This window comes from Eulemur rufifrons, chromosome 30 (genome assembly GCF_041146395.1).
Source record: "Eulemur rufifrons isolate Redbay chromosome 30, OSU_ERuf_1, whole genome shotgun sequence".
Classification (NCBI taxonomy): Eukaryota; Metazoa; Chordata; class Mammalia; order Primates; family Lemuridae; genus Eulemur; species Eulemur rufifrons.
Genome location: NC_091012.1, coordinates 44,935,280 through 44,959,044, shown reverse-complemented (window position 1 = coordinate 44,959,044; position 23,765 = coordinate 44,935,280). Strand labels below are relative to the sequence as shown.

General features: G+C 39.3%; 1 non-coding gene across 1 annotated transcript; it reads left to right on the top strand.

The window, feature by feature from the left end:
• The first annotated feature begins 21,766 nt into the window (after positions 1–21,766).
• LOC138379178 (U1 spliceosomal RNA) lies at positions 21,767–21,928 on the top strand. The gene has a single exon (XR_011231984.1). It is a non-coding gene; the product is annotated as a U1 spliceosomal RNA (small nuclear RNA).
• The last annotated feature ends 1,837 nt before the right edge of the window (positions 21,929–23,765 follow it).

Here is a 23,765-nt window from a genome sequence, read left to right as displayed (position 1 = left end):
AATCATTCTCCCCCCTGACTTACAACACAATTTCTAAGATATATTCCCATGAAAAAGATAAAAAACATTGTGTTTTCAAGGTAGTCCAATTCTTTTAAATCATTAAGAAATCCTTAATACATGATAAACATCAGAAAAATACTCCTTGGAGCCTATGGAATAAAGTCCAAACCCCAAAGCATGCCATCTAAAGTTTCCAATTTCAGAGTCCTAACCTAGCTTTCTAGATTCATCTCCCATTGCACTCCTATGTCAATCCTTTCTCCTAATGACACTAAGCTATAAGCTCTTCCCCAAACATTCAATGCATAATCAGGCTTCCCTCTATGCCTTTGCTCATACTGTTCCTTGAGTTTGAAAATTCCTATCTTTATAATTCCTATCTGTCAAAATTCCTATCTGTTTTTCAAATCTAGCTCAAATGAAGCCATCCCTGATCACTCCACAAGGAAGTTTTCTCTCTCTCTCTCTCTCTCTCTTTCTCCTCTGTACCTTCCTCAGGAATAGACAAGAGAATCTGAGCACAACCTCGGTGTAGTTCTGGAACACCTTTAAATTTTTATGTCTTCTTAAAATGTAGTTCAAATTTGCCATTCATTCATCTGTCCCTAAAATATGTTATATGCTAGAAATCATACTCACCACTGAGAATACGATGATGAGCAAGAAAGAGTCCCTGCTTTCAAGAAGTTCAGAGTCAAGCCAGAGAGGCAAACAACTAAACAGGCAATTATAATCAAAGTATGATGAGTGTTGTCATAGGGGTAAGTCCAGGATGCTATGGAACCAAAGAGGAGAGTCATCAAAACCAACTCTAGAGAGAAAGAAGTCTCAGAAAAGTGACGCTTATGTTGGAATCTTAAGGATGAGTAGAAATTATCTAGACAAAATGATAAGGATGGGTGCATGGCACGAGACAAAACTGGAAAGACAGGCAGTGCCAAGATCATGTAGGGCCTTACTGAGCCTTATAGGAATGTTGATTTTATTTGAAAAGCAAAGAAGAGTCATAAGAAGGCTTTAAAACAGGTAATGGTATGATTTGATTTACATTTTTCAAAGATAATTTTGGCTGCTGAGTTGAGAATGGATTGGAAGAAAGGTGGGATAAGAGTGAAAATAGGGAGATCACTTAGGAGGCTCTTGTAGTAGTTGAGGTAGGAGAGAAGGGTAGCTTAAAGTGGTAGCTTTCCCAAATGTGCACTTAGGTGATGATCAGGGAAACCAATTTGCTGGTGAGTACATGTGGTGCTTGTTTTTCCATTCTTGGGATACTTCACTTAATAGAATGGGTTCCAACTCTCTCCAGGAGAACAAAAGGGATTCTATATCACCATTATTTCTTATAGCTGAGTAATATTCCATGGTATACATATAACACCAATTGGGTTTCGGACTGAGGTGGGGGGTGGGGGGAGGGGATGGGTGTATACCTACATGATGAGTGCATTGTGCACTGTCTGGGGAATCGACACGCTTGAAGCTCTGACTCGGGGGGATGGGCGGGACATGGGCAATATATATAACCTGAACTTTTGTACCCCCATGATAAGCTGAAATAAAAAAAAATTAATTAAATAAAGGGGTAGCTTTGCCTATTAGTGCTGAAATAAAGTTTCTATAGAGACATTAATAATAGAAAATGGACAATTTCAAGAAATGTTAATGAGGTAGAACTTAACAGGACTTGAGGACTCACTGGATGGGAATGGGGCTGCTGAGAGTGAGTTCAGGCTCCAGTGAAAAACTCCTAGCAGAGTTGGCACAGAAGGGCACTTCTTCAACTTGATAGAAAGTCAGATATAAAAAAGTACATACTAACTCATACAACTCAATAGACCAAACAAAAGAAAAACACAAATAACCCAAATATTTTATTCCATTTTATATATATATATACATATATATATATATATATATATATAATGGAATATTATTCAGCCATAAAAATAAAGGAAATCCTGCCATTTGTGACAATTTGGATGAACCTGTAAGACATTATGCTAAGCGAATTAAGCTATATACAGAAAGACAAATACTATATGATATCACTTACATGTAGAATCTAAAAAAAATTGAACTCCCAGAAGCAGAGAATAGAATGGTTGCCAGAGGCTAGAGAGTACATGGTGCAGGGAGAAAATGGGGAGATGTTGGTCAAGGGTTATAAACATTCAGTTATAAGATGAGTAAGTTCTGGAGATCTAATATAATGCATGGTGAGTATAGTTAAATTTGCTAAAACAGTTGATCTTAAGTACTCCAACCACAAAAAAAAAGATGGTAACTATATAAGATGATTAAGGTGCTAATGAACTTGATTGTGGTGATTATTTTGCAATGTATATCAAGTCATTGTGTTGTACACATTAAATTTATACAATTTTTGCTTTTCAATTATATCTCAATAAAGAGGAAGAAAAACAAATTGTCTGAAAATAAATAAAAATTCAAAAGTAAACATTATACTCCACTGACTCCATTGATATGAAACTCCAGAACAAAACTCTATAGTGACAACCTACATGATGGGTGCAACGCGCACTGTCTGGGGAACGGACACGCCTGGAGCTTTGACTTGAGGGGAAAGGCGGTACATGGGCAACGTATGTAACCTGAAATTCTGTATCCCCCATAATAAGATGAAATAAATAAAATCTATAGTGACAAAAAGCAAATAGGTGGTTGTCTAGAGCTGGGAGGTGAAGGATTAACTGGGAACAAGCAATTGACTTTTGGAGTGATGGAAGTGTTCCATAGCATGACTGTGGTGATGGTGACACACATTTATAAATTTGTCAAAACCTCTTAAATGTACACTTAAAAGTATGCATTTTAGGTGGCTTCTCAGGACCCATGAACCTTGCCCAGGGCCCCTCTCTTGGGACCCGTTATCCTATTAAAAAAAAAAGTATGCATTTTGTTGTATGTTAATTATACCTCAATAAAGTTTAAATTAAAACCCAAATGTAGGTGAGGAAGTGGAGATGGTGAGCTCACCTTATTCTTTGATAAATTTTGGCTAGGTAGCTAGTCAGGATCAGAGCCTCAATCTACAGATGGGGCTAGGGCTTCAACCCATAACAAGAGTTTAGAGTTCAACCTATAACCAGGGTTAGGGCCTCAGCCTGTGACCAATATTAGGGTTTTACTTGTGATTAAAGTTTGAGTTTTTCCAGGACTAAGGTTAAGGCTCAGGCTAAGACTATCCATAGAATGAAAGCTTATGCCCTCTGTTCAGTCTGTAACTGGGGAACAGAGTAAAGTTACCGAGCCTAAATTAAAAGAAACCCACTACCTTGGTCCCATTTCCACAGGGCTCTGACCAGCTGAGTTAACCAGCCAGAGTTTGCTTTGGAAGAGTATATAAGAGTACCCTGGGAGCCATTACTTGTAGGTCCTTCAACCTCTGCTGACAATTAGCAGAGAAAGTCATTTTCTCTCACCATGCTTCCCATTACCCAGTCTTCCAACTGAGGAACATGATTACTATTTCTGACAATGGGATGAGGAAGTAGGGTGGGAGGAAAACAAGGAAGGGGCAATGAGCTTGAATTAACATTAGAAGCTTGTTTTCTCCCCTGTCCTGCAAACTTCTGTCTCTTACTGAATACCAAGCCAAGGTTTTCTATATTAACCCTCCAGGCATCAGTTCCTTTCTGTTGCTCCTACCCTTAATTTGAGTACTTATTGGTTTTTTGAAATCAAATATATTTCTATTGACTCCTTTACTTGACTGCTCTAATTGATTTTTGTCTGTTGTTTGTGTTTCCTCTTGACTCACCTCCCTATATGAACACAAGACTATGCACGCAAACATTTTGAAATCAGAAGTGTTAAGATTTGAAAATATTTACAATGATATCTGGACTTCCAACTAGAAATTTCAAGCAAGCAGTATATACACTGCTTCTTCAGGATGGTTAAAGGGTAGTTTAAGTTTCTTGTCTTAGTCCATTTTGTGCTGCTATAACAGGATACGACAGACTAGGTAATTTATAATAAACAGAACTTTATTGGCTCGCAATTTTAGAGGCTGGGAAGTCCAATATCAAGGTGTGAACATCTAGCAAGGGCCTTCTTGCTGTGTCATAACATGGTGGAAGGCATCTCATGGTGCAAGTGCAAAAAAAAAAACACAACAACACACCAGAGGGGGTGAACTCATTCCTGCAATAATGATAATGAACCCAATCCTGTGATAACAGCTTTAGTTCACTAATGAAGGAGGAACCCTCATGAGTTAAATACTTCATAAACTTCCCACCCCCCCATACTGTCACAATGCTAATTAAGTTTCAACATGAGTTTTGAATAGACATTCAAATCTTAGCACTCCTTCAAAAATGAATTCATTAAACATTTTTATGCAGAGCAATAATTGCACTAGGTACTGAAGGGGGAAGGGTACAAAGGAAGATTTGGCTTCATCCAATTGTTCTATTGGCTGTTTTGCCTAGTTCCCAGGCCACAGACTGCCCCTGTTGCTAAATCTCAGAATCACAAAAGCTCCTGGGAATAATGATGGTATGACTAGCTCCAGAAAAGCTTAATCTTGGTCTTTAAGAAGTAACTCAAAGCACAGTAATAGATGAAGAGGAATATTGAGGTAACAAAGGATAAATAATGATAGTTGATGATGATGGTGATTATTTTAAATCATTTAGATTTTAGATCAGGATAATATTATTTGAAATTATTTTCTCCTGGTGCCCCCAGTTTGTACCCAAATGACCACCACCCCCTTCCAAATTCCATCAGTTCAGCATTTCTGTGTTCATTGCTTCAGGAAGGGATATGACTGAAGAAAAGCAGAAATAAGAATTGTTCCATTTTGGTGCCCAAAAGCTTAGGTTCTGAGGGCACTAGAGAGGACAGACCATAAAGTGAACATGTTTATTGAGAAGGAAAGTATTTTGTATTTCCTCAGACTAGAAAAGACCCTTCACTGCTAGAAGGAAAGAGAGAGAAATTTTGAGATTATAGATGTGACTAAAACCCAGAAAGAGGGTCTCTGCAGCTTGCCTCCTGGTCAAAGGCTTGAGAAATGAAGAGGAAAAGAAATTTCTGTGCCTGATCATGACCAGGAAGGAGCAGAATGACTTCCAAGTCCTCAAATGAAGGAAGGAAATATCAGAGAACCATTAGAGCTAAAGGGGACAGATGTCAAAGGTGTGACCTGACTAGTAGATGACACTGAGGACAAAATGGCTCCCCAGTGCACACAATCCTACAGAAGGAAGGAGACATCCTTGAATGATATTGAGTTCAGCCATCCTAGGGGTTTGGGAACCCACATAGAAGTTGAGCTATAGAAACCTAAATTTGAGGACTGAGACTTAAACCAACCATCCCAATATAAAGAAGAAGATGATGTCCTTGAAGTAATTCACTTTATGGGTTCCTTAAATTTACTTGAAAGTTGCTTCTTTGGGGGTGTTATTAAATGGTGTCAATCCCCCCCAAATGGTATCACACAGTTGGTTAGAAAAAACAGAGGACCCTAAATGGCACCTCACAGGTGCATATATCATCAATTTCTAACTGCAGGTAAAAGTTAGACAGCAATTAAATGAGGATCATGATGCCTGTGGATGGTACAATTTTCCCCAGGAGAAGCTATCTGTCAAAATTTAGCTATATATATGGAGTGACATCAGATACTTGTACAGTATAACTCATTTTCTTGTCAGTCAAACATCTGATCTTAGACATACGGTAGTATTTAACTTACAGTTGTAGACACACTGAAGCACGCACACACACACCCCCCACATGTGTGCAGGGCCACATCATATTGCTCAAAATCAAAGCCACTAGGTGAATACAAATAGTCTTTCTTCCATGTCTGAGCTTAGGCAGCTCCAGATATGATTTTAAACTGCTAACTGAAATATCAACCATAGGTGACTTTAGATTAAATGTTTGCTTCAGACTTCCTCATCTCTTTAGAGAGACTGCCTATTGCCACTACCTCCCTCCTCACACCCGCCTCTATGCTCTTGAGGTTTGTTTTTTTTTCGTCACTTCCAGTCCAGAAGTTGTTCAAGGCCCACCTTCTCTGAACCATCCTCAATTTCTGACGAGCATGCCCCTAGTTTGAATTTCCTCAATTCTGATGCCCAGGCCACTTTGTCATATTTTCTCTTCTCAATTTGTCAGTCTTCTCCCCACTAAACTACCAGCACCAGGCAGTGTGGTGGTTCCTAAGTTCCTTTCCTTGGTTTCATATGTATTTCTCTCATTTTTTCTAATTCATAAGGTTCAATATAAGGAGATAGCATAGTGTAAAGGCAATGACAAAAAGCACTGGACTTAAAGTGCTTACACTCCAAAAGCTTAAGTCCAAGCCTCTTTCTCCCATTTACTAGCTGGGAGCATTTTGACAAGTCTTTTGCAGTTCTCAAGCCTTAGTTTCCTCATTGGCAAATTTAAGGCTTGAATTAGACCAAGATTCTGCAAACTGGAGACTCTCTGGTTAACACGGCCCACTGATATGTTTTGTTTGGCATGCACAGTGTTTAAATTTTTAAAAATGATTTTAGATGGAGAATACATACTCTACTTCCCCAAAGTCCTACCATTCCCTAATGTTTTCCACTTACCAGCTTAATTTATGGGCATTTTCATTTAGATCTGCTGGATTAGGTGCTTTCTACATAATACTCATTCAACTCTAGTGACATTTTACGTCTTTTACATTCTTTGACTCTTCCAACAGACACCTCCTAGTCCACAATCCCTGGCCATAGTAACATTTTACTCAAGAAATTCTCTGTGCCTGGGACTATGGTGTGGACAATAAAGGTTAATAAACTGAGGAAGATAAAGTCTGAACAAGCAGGGAGAAAAGCTCATTGAAAGAAATAGGAGTTGAATTAGGTTTTACCAGGTGCTATATGGGGCTTCAGATGTCTATCTGGCCATGATGCACAAAGAATGTGCCCCATTCACACTTTATCCACAACTCTCTTCAGTCTCTCACCTCCCCCAGATCACCAGTCACTCCACGTGAGACAGGCCATCCCAGGGCACCCTCTACTATTCTGGCACCCTCTGGCCTTCTGAGGCTAGAAACAACAGAGACCACCCCACCCAGGTTCCAATCCCTTCAAAGGAAGCAGCTTTAAAATGTTCACAAAAGCAGCTCAGCAGGCCTCTTGGACATCAAAGCTCTTACAAAACAACATTTTTATGTGTTAAATGTAAATTAATTGTATGCACGTGGATTCAATAGGTCCCGAAATGTGCCCAGGCTTAAAAACAAAGGAAAACATCTCAGTGAAGTATCCAGGGACATTTGGCAGCTACAAAATATTGGAGAGTAAAATTTTTTTTGATATTCCACAGGACCTCAACCATGATGAGGCTTCTGGACCCTACCTGCTCCCATTCCTTTCCTGCCTTGTCAATCAAGCTCAGTCCAACTATAATACCAACACACCAACCAGTAATAAAAAAGGAAAATGCTATTATTTTATTCCACTGAGGAATACTGTGTACCAAGTGACCACTTGTGCACTCTAGATAAAAAAAAATGGTATGTATGTCTGTGGGAAAAACTAAAATCCAGTGGTGGAAGCTTGCATGTAGTTTTAAGGTAGCCTCATATATGATGATAGACTCTCCAATAGAGCTGGGAAGATGTGATGCTCTTCTATAGCAAGTTTCTAATTTGATGAAAGAGAAATTCCTACTCTCAGGGAACTTCCTATACAACCAGTAAGACAGAAATAACACCCAGAGCATATCCAATAGGAAGATCACATAGATTAAGCTCCTGATGCTGGTATTGACAAACAAAACATAACCATTATTCAGACTGTCACTAGATTCATATTCTTTGCTATTTAGAACAATATATTTTGTGGGTGCTAATAATAATAACAATACTACTACCTCCACCACTACTATTACTACTACTATAACTACTACTACTAATAGTAATAAATAGGGTCTCCCATTTATCAGTACCCCTATGTGATAGGCACCTAGCTAGGCATTTTATATTCATTTATACAGTTTCTTCTTTAATCTACCCAACTACCCTGCAAGGTAGGTATTAATAGTCACATTTGGAAGATATGGAAACCAAGTCTCTGATAAACAGGGTTATATGCAGTCCATATATATTTAGGTACCTTCTGGCCACACATACTTCTGTAAAATGTTGTACTTTTGTCCTCTTCCTCCTCTGACACTGCCAGATAAAGACCATGTTCTCCTCTATTCTGTATTTCCTTTCTAATAAAAACTCATGTTCTTTACTCAGAGGAAAGCTAAGCACTGGACTCAGAACACCATAGGTATTCAATCTATATAGTAACTAAATAACTGACTTTGTTATTGAGGTTTGACTCTGTTAGAGCCATACTTAAGCAGCACTTCTGGTGCCTAGGTGTCTTAAGGAGTTTTGCATGAACCAGGGCTCTTGGTTGTTTATATGTATGTTTCCTACTTCCCATAGCACTGAAGCGTTAGTCCATTGTGATCTTGGCTGGGAGACACATCTAAAAGATAGATAATCATGCTGTACAGTGATTGTTCCCCTCTATTCTGATGACAAGGGATTTTTTACTGAATCAAGCTCATCACTCCTGGAAGGCTCCTTCTTTTCCAGGGAAGTCTTTCCCCAGGAGGCTCCTCAGGATCACATGCTCCATCAGTTCACCAGCTGTGTCCAATGAACCTTAATCCTAGTTTATGCTCAAACTGGGCAGGACCAATGGATCAGCTTGTCTCATTGTATAGAAATGTCATGGACTCAAGCCAAGCACTGTGAGCAGGCAGCAAAATCCATAACCAGGAGACCAGGTCAGGCTGTGTCAACTTGCCAATCCATAGGCACAACCCTGGCCAAACCCAGCAAGTCCTGGCTTAGCAAAGGCAAGGGAAAGATTCAAGTCTACAGTCACAGGCTGAAGCCAAGGTCTTAGATAGGTAGAAACAGTCACAGGAGGTTCTTGACCAGCCCAACCTGGAAAATGATTACTGAACCAGTGAAAATGGAAAATTCCAGAAGAGATAATAATTTTCAAAAATTTTGACCCATATCACTCTTCATTTATATGAATTCTTTCAATGAATCTCAGTATTTCTAATAAAATTAAGAAGATGGTTGACATACTACTCATTAAATACAGACATTTATGCCAAAAAGCTCTGGGTTCAAATACCAGCTCTGCCATTTACCCCACCTGTGTGACCTTGGACAAGTTTCTTTACTTCTCCATGCCTCAGTTTTTGCCATCTATAAAGTAGCGATAATAATAGTGCCTACCTCATGGTGCTGTTGTGATAGTTAAATGAATAAATACATGGGAAGCTTGTAAAACAGTGCCTAGTAAATTCTCAATAAATGTTGGTTTACTGTGTTAGTAGATGAACTCTGAGTGGCTCTTATTGAAAGAGGGGTGAGGATGGGCATCCCAAAGCCAACTCCTTCATGTGGCACCATTGCTCCAGTACAACTTTCTACCCCATCCAAGAGACCCCTCTACAGCATCTGTACACTGCTTCACACTGTGCATGATGGGGACCCATCTGCCATGGCAGCTCATTGTGGGTGGAGCTGTGGCAGCTGTCCTGCTTGAAGTTGGTAGGGCTACTGAGGTATGTATTATGCTGTGGGCAAGTCGTGGTAGCTGGGCCTTTCTCTCCACCCAGGACTGGTGCTAGTATCTGCTGCAGTGCTACTGAGGTGGTGGCGGCAGCAGTGCTAGCCAGATGGTGGCAGTGGATGGTAGAGCCTGGGGGTGGGGCACCTGCTTTGCCTGGATCCCCTGGTGAGAGGGGTGGCACATGACACCAGTCACTGGGTGTGGGACAGTGCTTGCTCTCCCTGCTCCCTCCTCAGGCCAACAAAGGTGATAGGGAGGTGGCTACAGTGGAGCCATCCCTATGTACACCTGGCACTCTGGAGCTGAGAGCTCAGAATGGCATCAGTTGCAGCAACCCAAGATCAGAAGTCAGCGGGACCTACTTGCTCTCTGGTGCAGTGCTGCTGCACAGTCTCCAAGCAGCACCCCGATCAGTCCAGAGGCCTGCTGTCGTGGGGAGCCTCTCATAGCTCAGGTTGCAGTGTCTGTAGGGGGAGTGTGGAACCCCAGGGCTCTCTCCTCTAACCCTTCCCCATGTGTGGGCTCCTTCCCCAGGTACCTTCCAATCCATCTGTAGGTGAACATCTATAGTCAACTTTCAATCCTTTCCTTGACAGCAGTGTGTGCAGGCTCTCTCTAGTCCACCATCTTGGCCCCATCTCACTTACACTTTTATCTTGGACTTCCCAGCCTCTAGAACTGTGCAAAAATAAACTTCTGTTGTTTAAGCCACCCAGTCTATGGTATTTTTATCATGGCAGTCCAAGCAGACTATTACAGTAGCTGTAAGGATTAAATGAGGCAACATGTGTGAAGTGCCTGGCACAAAGGCAGCTTTCAAAAAGTAGAATTATTTTTATTCTTAGTTCTTTGTTCTGACCTGAACAGCTATGGAGAGCAAATCAAATCCTTCCACATGATGCTGGCCAGATAATTAAAGACAGATGGCATGGGGGACCCACCACAGCTGTTTGCCCTACATATCCAGTATTCGCCTCTTAATTTAGAACCATTAAATGTGCCTGTTTCCATGACTACATTGTAAGCTCCCTGAGGGTAAAGACCATATTTTAGTCCTTTCTGTAGTTCCATTGCCTAGAATACCGTGGATGCATGTATTGAGTGAATACATGAACAAACACACAGCCATAACCTATTAGTGGTCATTTGGAAACCCCCTAGCCACAGAGACCTTGCTGCTTCACGTACAGGAGCCTGAGGATGATCTGCACTTATCCTGAGCTGTTTAGATGACAACAAACTTGCTCCCCCTCAACCACAGAGAACACTGTGGCACAGAGAAGAAAACACTGAGCCACAGTTGCCAGGAGCCTTTTGATACTGAGCTTTTGAGCTTTCTACACATGGTGACCCCAAATTTGAAACTTTTCTTACTTATCTGGAGACATAACACTCTCCTACTCAGAACATTTCCTCTGTCAAAAGACATTTCCAAACGATGGAAAAGGACTATGTTAGTTCAAAGCTAACTTTGCTAGGTAGGCCTTGTCAGATTTATCATCTTAATCCATTACTTTGAGTGAAATTACTGCAGCTGTTTTTCACAGAACTGTCTCAGAGCTGATGGGCAGCATACTAGAAATAATTGTACTAAATGATTTTCTAAATCTTTTGGAAGAACAGGAATCAACTGGGACACTTATTATTTGTGCATGTGTATAGTTAAATTACTCTTCCTTGTGTGAAGTAGTTAGGTTTGGAATGGTAGGTAATGAAGTTGTAGCCAACTCAGCTTAGTATAAAAATATAATACAAATCATTTAATAATAAAACTTTTTGCAATAATAAAACAGCATTTCAGAAAAAAATATCCCCAGAATAGAAGAGGCAGAAGGGAAGAAGAGATGAAAAAGGAGGGGAGAGTGAAGGGGGGGAAGTGGGGAGGAGAGGCAGAGAGAGATTGGAGATAAATCACTAGCACAACAACAGCACTTTGATGAGAAAAGCCATCCATTGCTAGAAGAAATAGGATGTATGACCTAGATACATGAATGTTTTCTGCAAACAGTAAGGAGTAGATTTTTCCAGAGCCATTCAAATTCTTCTGCCTAATTCCCCATGTGATCTATGACAAATGTAAAAGTATGGTGATGACATAAATAACAACAGCGAGCATTTATCAAATGCTTACTATAGGTTAACACTTTACAAAAGTTAGCTCATTTAATCCTTACAATATCCTTGTGAGATATATACTACCATCCCTAATTTACAAACAGGGAAACTGAGGCTCAGGCAGGTTATGTGAAGGGTTTGGGGTCAAACAGCTTAGTAGCAGAGCCCTGATTTGAACCCATATTTGACAGACTAAATAGAAGCACTACATTATATTGCCTCTCACCTCATGCACCAATCAGGCTGAGGTCAGGAATAGTTCTTGTCTGCCTTCTTCCAATCCTGACAGTGATTTTATAAACTCTGATCATGTCTGTTCTTTTTTTGCCTTTAAAAAGATACAGCCTCTTCACTCTGGAATCTGTTTTTGTAAGGCTGGGCTTATCCCTTTGACCATTTCCATTAAATGTGTGGGTGTGGGTAGGTAGGTGGTGTGTGTGTGCAAGGAGAAGGTGAAGGAGGGTGGGAACACTGGCGGGGAAAACAAGGCTATTCAGAGGCTAGCATCAAAGCATAGCCTTGTGGCTGGATGCTGCACCACACTTCTCTTTCTGTTAGATAACCTTCTTTTGTGCAGACCCCAAAAGCCCCCAGGGCCTGCAACAGGGAAAGCGGAGGCTGAAATGACTTGGGAGCACCTGCTGCCTGCTCCACCGATTGGAGATTGGGATTCAGGTCTAAATCTGAGGCTCCTTGGAGCCCTCCCTGGTAAGAGCCCTCCCTTCCTGAGAGAGCTTATTCCACTGAAGGGCACTGGCTCCCCCTGCAGGCCTGTCCTGGGAATGACCTGTGTTTTCATCTGCCTCGGTTCTTCCCATCTGGGATGAAAGATCCACCCCAGGCAGTCATCCTCACCCTCTCACTCAGGGACCCCTCCAGAGGGGGAAGAAAGAACCATTGAGGAAAGGGCCCGCACCCCTTCTGCTCCTGGCCAATTACTCTGAACCTAAGCAGCAATCCTCTTGGAGGGAGGTTTGATGAACTATTCATTACACTTCTAAATAATTCATTTTCCTTTGAGAGCAAGCAGCCCACAGGAGCTCTGAGGTTTTCTTAAGCTGACACCTTTTGGGAGATGAAAAATAAAGCAAAATTCCCCTTTTAGAAAAACCACCGTTGCTTTGTAAGCCCTTTCCTGCATCTCTCTTCCCATGTTACAGAGCTTTTCTGCTGTGCCCCATTCCTGGTGATTGGTCTTATATTGTTTTCTTTGCTTTTCATTATTCAAACAACTCCACTTTGTAAGATCTGCTGTGCTGACCCTCCCAGCTTTATCTTTGTCTTCCCTTACCCCGTGAGCTTCCAGTGTATGATAGCCCAACCCAAATGCCTTTAAATTGAGGGTACATGAGCATGAGATGGGCACAACCCTTTGGGGTGGGTTAGTTGTGTCAAATGAGATGCACCCAGAGCATTTCATAGATTTCAAGGTCTCCCCTTTGTTCTGACTTTGGCTTCCTTGACAGGGCTCGCTATAACTACTTGCCATTCTGTAAACATCTTCTTCCCCTTCCCAGATTTTTAGCAAAACCTCCACAGACCTCCCCTCTGGACCAGCTAGGGCCAAACACATTGCATTGTATAAAGTCTCTTTTTCTCTATCCCCAGCCACCCACAAACCCCAGATACCCATTTAACACACAGGAAGCAGGCTACAGGGGATTGTGAAGGTGGAAGATCACAGTCTGTGACTAATTATCTTCTCTGGTGTTAACCCTACCTCCTCCTGCTGGCTGTATAGCTCCGGGGCTCTGACTGCACCCTGAAAACAATGGTGCCCCTTCCCATCTGCCATACTCCAGAGGACATGAAGCAAAGCATTTGTGAACAAGCGCCCCTAAGCCTCCACCCACGCTGAACTTTGCCTCGTATCCCTTGCATTTCTCCTGCCTGCACATCTTTTAGAAAACACAACAGGTTCAGAACAAGAGTTAATAAAAGGATTTAGGAGGAAAAATTTAAAAAGACACATGGTCCCGAATAGTTTAGCCTTCAGACTCACCCTGCTTCGACAAAGCATCACACAAGAAAATAAATACAATTAGACATTTTGCTTACTTAACAAGCAGAAATCCTCATTGATCAAGGTGAGTGAGCAGCTTGAGGTCTGCCACCCTTTAAGCAAATATATGAGGAAATGAAGATTTCTAAAATGCTTTCCTTTTAACGCTGGTTGCTCTATTTCATTTCAAAAATATTTCAATGTACTTATATTAATACTTGTCAGAAATGCTTCTGTTTTTTAAGACCAGGATTGTTTTAACTAGCAAAGTTGGTTGATATAAAATAATTTTCATAAAGCTAAAGATCTAAAAGCACTTGGGAGTACAGACTATAGGTGAGGTATCCCAGGACATAGAGTGTGGCTTGGGGCATACTACGTGAAGATCTAGAAAGTTCCAATCATTGGAAGTCTACCACCACCTCAGTGACCCAATTATGCTTCACTTTGAAGGTGAAGATATGATTTCACAACAGCATAGAGCAATAAACACAGGCTTAACTAATAAAGATAGTTCCTGTGATGGTCAATTTTGAAAATGTCAATTTGACTAATAGTGTACCCAGATATTTGGCCAGACATTATTCTGAATGTGTCTATGAAAGTATTTCTGGATGAGATTAACATTTGAATCTGTATACTAGGTAAAGCACATTGCCCTCCCCAATGTGGGTGGCCCCATCCAATCAGTGGAAGGCCTAAATAGAACAAAAAGGCTGACTCTCCTTTGAGTAAGAGGGGATTCCTCCTGCTTGACTGCCTTCAAGCTGGGACAACAGTTTTTTCCTGCCTTCAGAATCAACATGAAACATCAGCTCTTCCTGGGTCTCTAGCCTCCCACCTTTCAGACTAGAATTTACATTATCACATCTCCTAGGTTTCCAGCTTGCCAACTGCAGATCATGTGACTGGCCTCCATAATCACATGAAATGAGTCAACTCCTTATTACATACATATACATGTGTGTGTGTGTGTGTGTGTGTGTGTGTCCTATTGGTTCTGTTTTTCTAAAGAACCCTAATATAGTTCCTGTTTTAGCTAAGTGGCCTCCAAATTTTTGTGATCCCATCCCCACAGATAAATTTTCTTTAGTATGTACTCCTAATATTTGGATATTCATTTGTCAAATATAAATATATATGATATATATGTCTGTAAAATAAATATAAAAGGCAACTTTAATATTATATTGCCATATGTCTCTTGAGAGATCACTGATCTAGATCCTGTTTAAGCAAACTAGAGCCCATGGGCCAAATCCAGCCCACTGCCTATTTTTGTACAGCCCATGAGCTAAGAATGATTTTTACATTTAAAATAGTTGGAAAAAATCATAAGAAAAATATTTTATAAAATATGAAAATCACATGAAATTCTAATTTTAGGTTCATAAATAAAATTTTATTGGAATATAGTCATGCTCAGCCACATATGTTGGTAGCTGCTTTCCTGGTACAGTGGCAGAACTGAAATAGATTGTATGGCCCAGAAAACCTAAAATATTTACTATCTGGCCCTTTACAGAAAAAAAGTTTGCCAACCCCTGCTCTAGGTCACTGTTTCTCAGGGTCAAAATCACCTGGATCATGGGGTAGAAATAGAGATTTCCAAGCCCTGCTCCATATGTACCAAATATATAATGGGGGCCTATTAATCTTCATTTTTCTAAATGCCCTCAAGGAACTCCAGCTCCGTCCAGGCCCAAGCTTTAATCACTACCTAAATTCTATTGACACCCAAATATTAATCTCTAGCTAGAATTCCCACTTAAGTTCCAGACTCATGTGCCGCAGATCCTATTTCACTTTTCTACATGGATGATTGACACCTTTTACTTACCATATCTAAAACTGAACTTTTGATTTTCCACCTCACATGCTCTGCCAAACTTTTTAACCACCTATCATCCCCATCTCACTTAATAGCACCACCCATTTCTTAGGTCAAAAATGTAGGAATCTTTCTTAGTTACTCTTTTCCTTATTTTCCATGTTCTATCAATCAGAAGTCCTGTTCACTCTGCCTCCAAACTATAAGGAATGCAATCACTTCCAACCATGTCGTCTGTTACCACCCTAGTCCAAAACATTCTCATGGCTCACCTGGACTACTGCAATTGTCCTCTAACTATTCTGCCTGCTTCCACTTGTTAATGTCTATTATTCAAAAAGGTAAATATATGACTCTCATAGACAAACACATGTCAACGATTTTAGTCAACTCACTAACGCAGGAAACAACAGAATTTTAGTTCTGGCCCAAAGACCGTTTGAGAAGCTAAATATTTACAGGTAATGTTAGAATATGATTTCTGGGCTAAATGCAAAACTAGATAATATCCAAAAAGGCTGTAACTATAACCACGGGGGTGATCTGTTACAAAGGAAATGCCAAAAAAAAAAAAAATATTTGCCTCTCTACCGGACAAAAATCTACAAGTTAACCTCTGCCTCAACAAGGTTATAAGATAGTGCATACAATAGAAAGTCGAGCCCAGCACTGTACTGAAAAAGGGTCAGTAACCTATTTTGCCTAGTTCCAAGTGTTGGTTAATTTTTCTTACAAACACTTATCCTTCCCTATACAGAAAAGTATTCCACATAGCCCTCTGAATGATCATTTTAAAGCGTAAGCAGGGTCAGAAAACTAAAATACAAATTCCTTAGTATGGCCTACAGAGCTCTATATGACATGGACCCTGCCTAGCCTCCTTATCTCAAATTATACCACTTTCTCACTTTTGTACTATGTTTTGGCTACACTGGCCATAGTTAGTTCCTAAAACACACAAAGCTCATTTCCATCTCAGGGTTTTTGCAAGTACTCTTTTTTGTGCCTGCAACAATCTTTCCTGAGATCTTCTCTTGGTTGTCTCCTTCTCATCATTCAGGACTCAGGTTAACTATCACTTTAGAAGACCCAAGTTACCTACCTCTTCACTCTGTTAGTCTTTTTCATCACCATCTTTTATTTCCTTCATAGCAATTGACACTGTTTATTTCTGTTTGCCTATATGCTTATTTATGTCTCCCACCCACCATTAAAAAGTCCAGAATATACAACAAACTCATACAACTCACCGGTAAAAGAAACATAATCCCATTAAAAAGTGGGCAAAGGACATGAATAGATATTTCTAAAAGAAGACTTACAAATGGCCAAGAAATTTACGAAGAAATGCTTGATATCACTAATCATTAGAGAAATGCAAATCAAAACCACAATGAAGTGTTATCTTATCCCAGTTAAAATGGCTACTAGTAAAAAGATAAAAAAATAACATATGCTGGGGAAGATGTGGAGAAAAGGAAACCAAAATTGTTTAAGAGTTTTCTTTGCAATAGGTTTCAAGATGGCTGATTAGAGGCATCTGGTACTTGCCTCCTCCACAAACAAGAACCAAAACAATAAGTAGATAATCACATTTTTAATAGATCACCTAAGAGAAAATGCTGGAATTCAACACAGAGATGACAGAAAACATTAAAGGCAAGGAAGGAGAGAGAAGTGAGGCAGCCTGAATGGTGAGGATTGGCTGACAGCCTAGAGAAGCTCCCTAATGTAAGGAAAGGGTAAATGAGCAACCCCTAGTGGTCCACATTCCCACTGCAGCCTCTTGCAATCCTAGCTATGGGAGAGCCCCTCCACCCACATGGGCTCTGACACCAATATTGGAAGCTACATGGAGACTGAGCGTTGCTTCAAAGAGGGAACTCACACTGGGTCCCAATCCTGCCCTAGGGCCAACAGATCCCTGCTCTCCATATTTATGGAGTCCCACTGACATCCCTTACCTGCAGCCAGGGGCCACTGTTAGCTGTTGCCAAGGGCTAAAGCATGAGCCATGGCAGCAACCCTGCCACTCCTAGTAGCAGGCCTCCCATATTTAAAATCACCCTGAGGAAAGGCTATCCCACTCATGGCTGCCACCTGAGCTGAAGCATGTGCTCCCCAGCCACCTGTTTATGGCTGCTGTCACTGAAAGCAAACCCGCCTTCCTCAGCACCAGGGCTGCTACCCCCACCCAAACATTCTGCTGGGGACTAGGGATCACCCTACCCCTGCCTACCACAGCCAGTGCCCACATGCACCACCAGAGGGCCTGAGGATATGCCCACCTGGCCCAGCTCCACCAACCAACCTCCCTGTGCCCAAGCATGCTGTCTGGGGGCCTAGAAGTAGCCCTGCCTCATATACTAACATTGGCACCTGAGCACTCCAATGGGGGGCCTGAAGATGGGCTGACCCAACCCTGCCACTATCACCATAGCTGGTATCCACCAGCATATACCACCTATCGGCCTGAGAACTAACCCACTTAGCCCATCACAGCCAATACTAACACCAGTGTGGACTACTAGGGACCCAGAGGATTGTCCTACCACAATTATTGCCAGCACCCATGCCAAGCCCACTGTTCAGGAACCCAAGAATCCCCCCCAACCTTCCTGGCCCACCACTGTCACTGCCAGGACCTGAGCAAGCCACCTGGAGGCCCAAAAATTATCCCCCTCTGGACCCACTAGCCCTGGTGCCAGCATATGCCATCCTTAGGCCCAAGGACAGTCATGCTCAGCCTATTGCTACCACCACTGGGGTCTAAGAACAGGCCTACCTGACATCCTTTTCCCCAGCAAAACTTCACTGCAGCCTCCACTAACAACTGCACCATAAGCTACTAAGGAAATCATAGATACCGCTGACACTGTTTACAGCTGAAGAAATCGTATGGAGACTATACTACTGCATGCACCCAGAATCAAAGCCAAAGCGCCCTACACCCCGCCAACATTATAAATACATGTTCTGAAAAAAATCCTGCCCTATGAAAGCATATTCATAAAATTGGAAGAAGTGACTATTATACTAGATGTGTAAATATCAACATAAGGCCACAAGAAACATTTAAAAACCAAGGAAATATGACACCTGCAAAGGAACATAATAATTCTTCAGCAACAGATTCAAATGAAAAAGAAATTTATGAAATCCTAGAAAAATAATTAAAAATAATGATATTAAAGAAGTTCAGTGAGATACAAGAGAACTAAAAAAAATTACAAAGAAATCAGAAAAACAATTCAGGTTATAAATTAGAAGTTTACCAAAGAGAGAGAATCATAAAAAAAATTCTAGAACTCAAGAATTCATTAAACATAAAATACATTCAAAGGCTTAAATAATAGACTAGATCAAGCAGAAGAAAGAACTAAAAAACTTGAAGATAGGTCTTTTGAAATAACCCAGTCAGACAAAAATAAAGGAAAAAGAATTAAAACAAAGCCTATGTGGCATATGAAATACCATAAAGTGACCAAATATTTAAATTTTTGTTGTCCCATAAGTCAAAGGGAAAATGAAAAGAATAGAAAATTTGTTTAATAAAATAATAGCTGAAAACTTCACAAGTCTAGCAAGAAATTTAGACATCCACATACAGGAAGCTCAGAGATCCCCAAACAGATATAATTCAAAAAGGTTTTCTCCATAGCACATTATAGTCAAACTGCCAAAATTCAAAGACAAAGATAATTCTAACAACAGTAAGAGAAAAGCATTTAGTCACTTATAAGGGAACCCCCATCAGACTAACAGCAGATTTCTCAGCAGAAACTTTATAGGCCAGTAGAGAATGGAATGATATATTAAAAGTGCTGAAAGAAAAAAGAAACTGTCACCCAAGGATATCATACCAACTAAAGTTACCCATCATAAATGAAGGAGAAATAAAGTCTTTCCCAGATAAGCAAAAGCTGAGGGAAGTCATCACCATGAGATGAGTCCTACAAGAAATATTTAAGGCATTCCTACACATGAAAGTGAAAGAACAATATCTACCATCATGAAAACACATGAAAGCGTAAAACCCACTGGTAGAAGAAACACACAAATGAGGAATAGAAAGGACTCAAATGTTACCACTATAGAAAAGCACCAAACCACAATGACAAACAATAAGAGAGAAAGAAAGGAATAATGAATATACAAAACAACCAGATATCAATTAATAAAATGACAATAAGCCCTCACATATCGATAACCTTGAATGTAAACAGATTGAAGTTTCCACTTAAAAGATGTAGACTAGCTGAATGGATTTAAAAAAACATGACCCAATTAAATGCTGCCTACAAGAAACTCATCTTACCTATAAAGTCAAATATAGACTAAAATAAAGAGATGAAAAAAGATATTCCATGCAAACAGAAACCAAAAATAAGCAAGAATAGTAAGATGAAAGAGACTTTAGTTCAAAAACAGTAAAATGAGAAAAAGAAGGTCATTATATAATGATAAACGAATCAATTCAGCAAAAGGATAAAATAATTCTAAACAAATATGCACTCAACACTGGAGCACCCAGATATATAAGCAAATATTATTATATATAAAGGGAGAAATAGACTTCAATACAATAACAGTTGGGGACTTTAACACCCCACTCTCAGCATTAGATAAATCATCTAAACAGAAAATTAACAAAGAAACATAGGATTTAAACTGTGCATTAGACCAAATGGACCTAATCAGATATTTACAGAACATTTCATCCAACAGCTACAGAATGTATATTCTTTTCATCAGCACATGGAACATTCTCTGGGATGGATCGTATGTTCGGACACAAAACAAGTCTCAAGAAATATTTTAAAAATCTAAATCATATCAAATATCTCCTCAGACCAAAATGGAATAAAACTAGAAATCAATACCAAGTGAAACTTTTGAAACTGTACAAATACATAATAATTAAACAATATGCTCCTGAATGACCAATGGGTCAAGGAAGAAATTAAGGAGGAAATTGTTTAAAAAACTTTAATCAAATGAAAATTGAAACACAAAATACCAAGAATGCAGTAAAAGCACTACTAAGGGGAAGTTTATTGGAAGAAATGTCTATATTATAAAAGTAGAAAGATTTCAAATAATCAATCTAACAATCTATCTTAAGGAACTAGAAAAGCAAAAACAAACCAAAGCCAAAATTAGTAGAATGGGGGGGGGGGGAAGGGCAAGATACATAACCTAATCTTTTATACCCCCACAATATGCTAAAATAAGAATAAAAAGAAAAAATAATAATAAAGCTCAGAGTAGAGCTAAATAAGAGATTATAAAAACAAACCAAAAAAAAACCCCCAAAAGTTGGCTTTTTGAAAAGATAAACAAAATTGATTTATTGCTAGCTAGAGTAACCAAGATGAGGAGAGAGAGGACTCAAATAAATAAAATCAGAAATGAAAAAGAAGACATTACAACTAATACTACTGAAATACAAACAATCATCAGAGACTAGAAATAGAAAACCTCAACAGACCAGTAATGAGTAATGAGATTAAATCAATAATAAAAAGAAAAGTCCAGGACTAAACGGCTTCACTGCTAAATTCTACCAAACTGACAATAAGAACTAACACCAATTCTCAAGCTATTTCAAAAAAGTGAAGAGGAGGGAATTCTCCTTAATTCATTCTATGAGGCCAGCATTACCCTGATACCAAAACCAGAGAAGGATGCAACAAAAAAATAAAAACTATAGACCAACATCCCTAATGAACATAGAGACAAAAATCCTCAACAAAATACGAGCATACTTGAAGGTACTTGAGAAATGGCAGATGCAGGAAGGGCTCTCTGACATCACCCTTTCTACCTGAAATCAGGTCATAAAATTTCCCATGAGAAAGGTGCCCTCCCTGTGCCAGGAACACAAGAACATTCCTATTGCCAGAGGCTGGGAGTCAACACCTAAGTGGATCTATACAAAGCAATGTACTAAAGTAACATTTATGTACCTCTAAATTCCCCATGTATTTCCTAGTCACTTTCCCACAATTTACTGCCCCTAGATGTTTAAATTCCCTTTCCTTTGTCTTATCACTACAAATTTATGTTGTTTTGTTACAAAGATATATAAACAATAAGCTCTTGGTCCTAAACACTTCTGGTCTTCATTTTTCCTATGAAGGCTCCCATGTACACCTAAAAATGTTCAATAAAATTTGTATGCTTGTATTTTAAAAAATACTTATCTGACAGGGGAGATACTATGATCATCAAGGTGGTTTTCTCACAGTGAGGCTCATCCATGGCACTCCGAGTGTACTGACCCCTACAACTTCTCCAAATATGGGGACTCCACTGCATAATTTGTGGTACTGGGGATTGCATTTGTGCTTTCCCCTATTAAGAAAATACTACCATACTGAATCCAATCAAAAAGGTACCAAACCATGATCAGGTTGGATTTATCTCAGGGATGCAAGGATGATTCAACATATGTAAATCAGTAACCATGATATCTCACATCATCAGAATGAAGGAAAAATTATATGATCCTCTTCATACATGCAGAAAAAGCATTTGATAAAATTCATTATCCTTTCAGATAAAAACTCAACAAACAAGGCATAGAAGCAATATGCCCCCACATAATAAAGACCATATACGGTAACCCACAGCTAACATCACTAATGAATTGGGAAAAGCTGTCATCCTTTCCTCTAAGAACTAGAACAAGACAAGGATGCCCACTTTCACCACTCCTATTCAACATAGTACTGGAAATCCTATCCAGAGCAATTAAGCAAGAGAAAGAAATAAAAAGGCATTCAAATTGGAAAAAAGAAAGTCAAATTTTCCCTCTTTGCAGACAATGTGATCTTATATCTAGAAAAACCTAAAGACACCACCAAAAAACTCTTAGATCTGAAAAATAAATTCACTAAAAATATAAGATATAAAATTAACATACAAAAATCAGTAGTGTTTCTATACATCAATAATGAACTAGCTGAGAAAAAAACCAGAAGGCAATCCCATTTACAATAGCTACCAAAAATATGTAGGAATAAATTTAACCAAGGAGGTAAAAGACTTCTACAAGGAAAACTACAAAACTCTGATGAAAGAAATTGAAGAGGACACAAACAAACGAAAAAACATCTCAATACTCATGAATTGGAATAATTAATATTATTAAAACGACCATACTACCCAAAACAATCTACAGATTCAGTACAATTCCTATCAAAATACCAATGTCATTTTTACAGAAATAGAAAAAACAATCCTAAAATTTTTTATGTAACCATTAAAGAGCCCAAATAGCCAAAAGCAATTCTGAGAAAAAGAGCAAAGCTGGTGGCATCACACTACCTGATTCTATAATATAGTACAAGGCTACAGTAACCAAAACAGCATGGTATTGGTATAAAAACATACTCATAAATCAATGGAACAGAATGGAAAACCCGGAAAAAATTCACATATTTACAACCAACTTATTTTCAACAAAGGCACAAACAATGTACATTGGGTAAAGGACATCCTCTTCAATAAATGATGCTGGGAAAATTGGATATCCATATGCAGAAGAATGAAACTGGACCATATACAAAAATCAACTGAAGGTACATTAAAGACTTAAATTTAAGACCCAAAACTATAAACTTCTAGAAGAAAACATAGGGAAATCACTTCAGGACATTGATCTAGGTAAAGATTTTATGACTAAGACCTCAAAACACAGGCAACAAAAACAAAAATAGACAAGTGGGACTATATTGAACTAAAAAGCTCCTGCACACAAAGAAAACAATCAACAGAGTGAACCTGTTGAATGGGAGAAAATATTTACAAACTATTCATCCTACAAAAGACCAATATTCAGAATATATGAGGAACTCAAGCAACTCAATAATAAAGAAACATATAATCCTGTTAAGAAGTGGGCAAAAACTGTGAATATACGTTTCTCAGAAGAAGACATACAAATGGTCAGCAGATATGTGAAAAATGTTCAACATCACTAATCAACAGGGAAATGCAAATCAAAACCACAATGAGATATAATCTCACCCCAGTTAAAATGATTATTAAAAAGACAAAAAAATAACAGATGCTAGTTATGATGTGGATAAAAGGGAATTCATATGCTGCTGGTGGAAATATAAATTAGTACAATCACTATGGAAAACAGTATAGCGGTATAGAGATTTCCCAAAAAACTAAAAGTAGAATT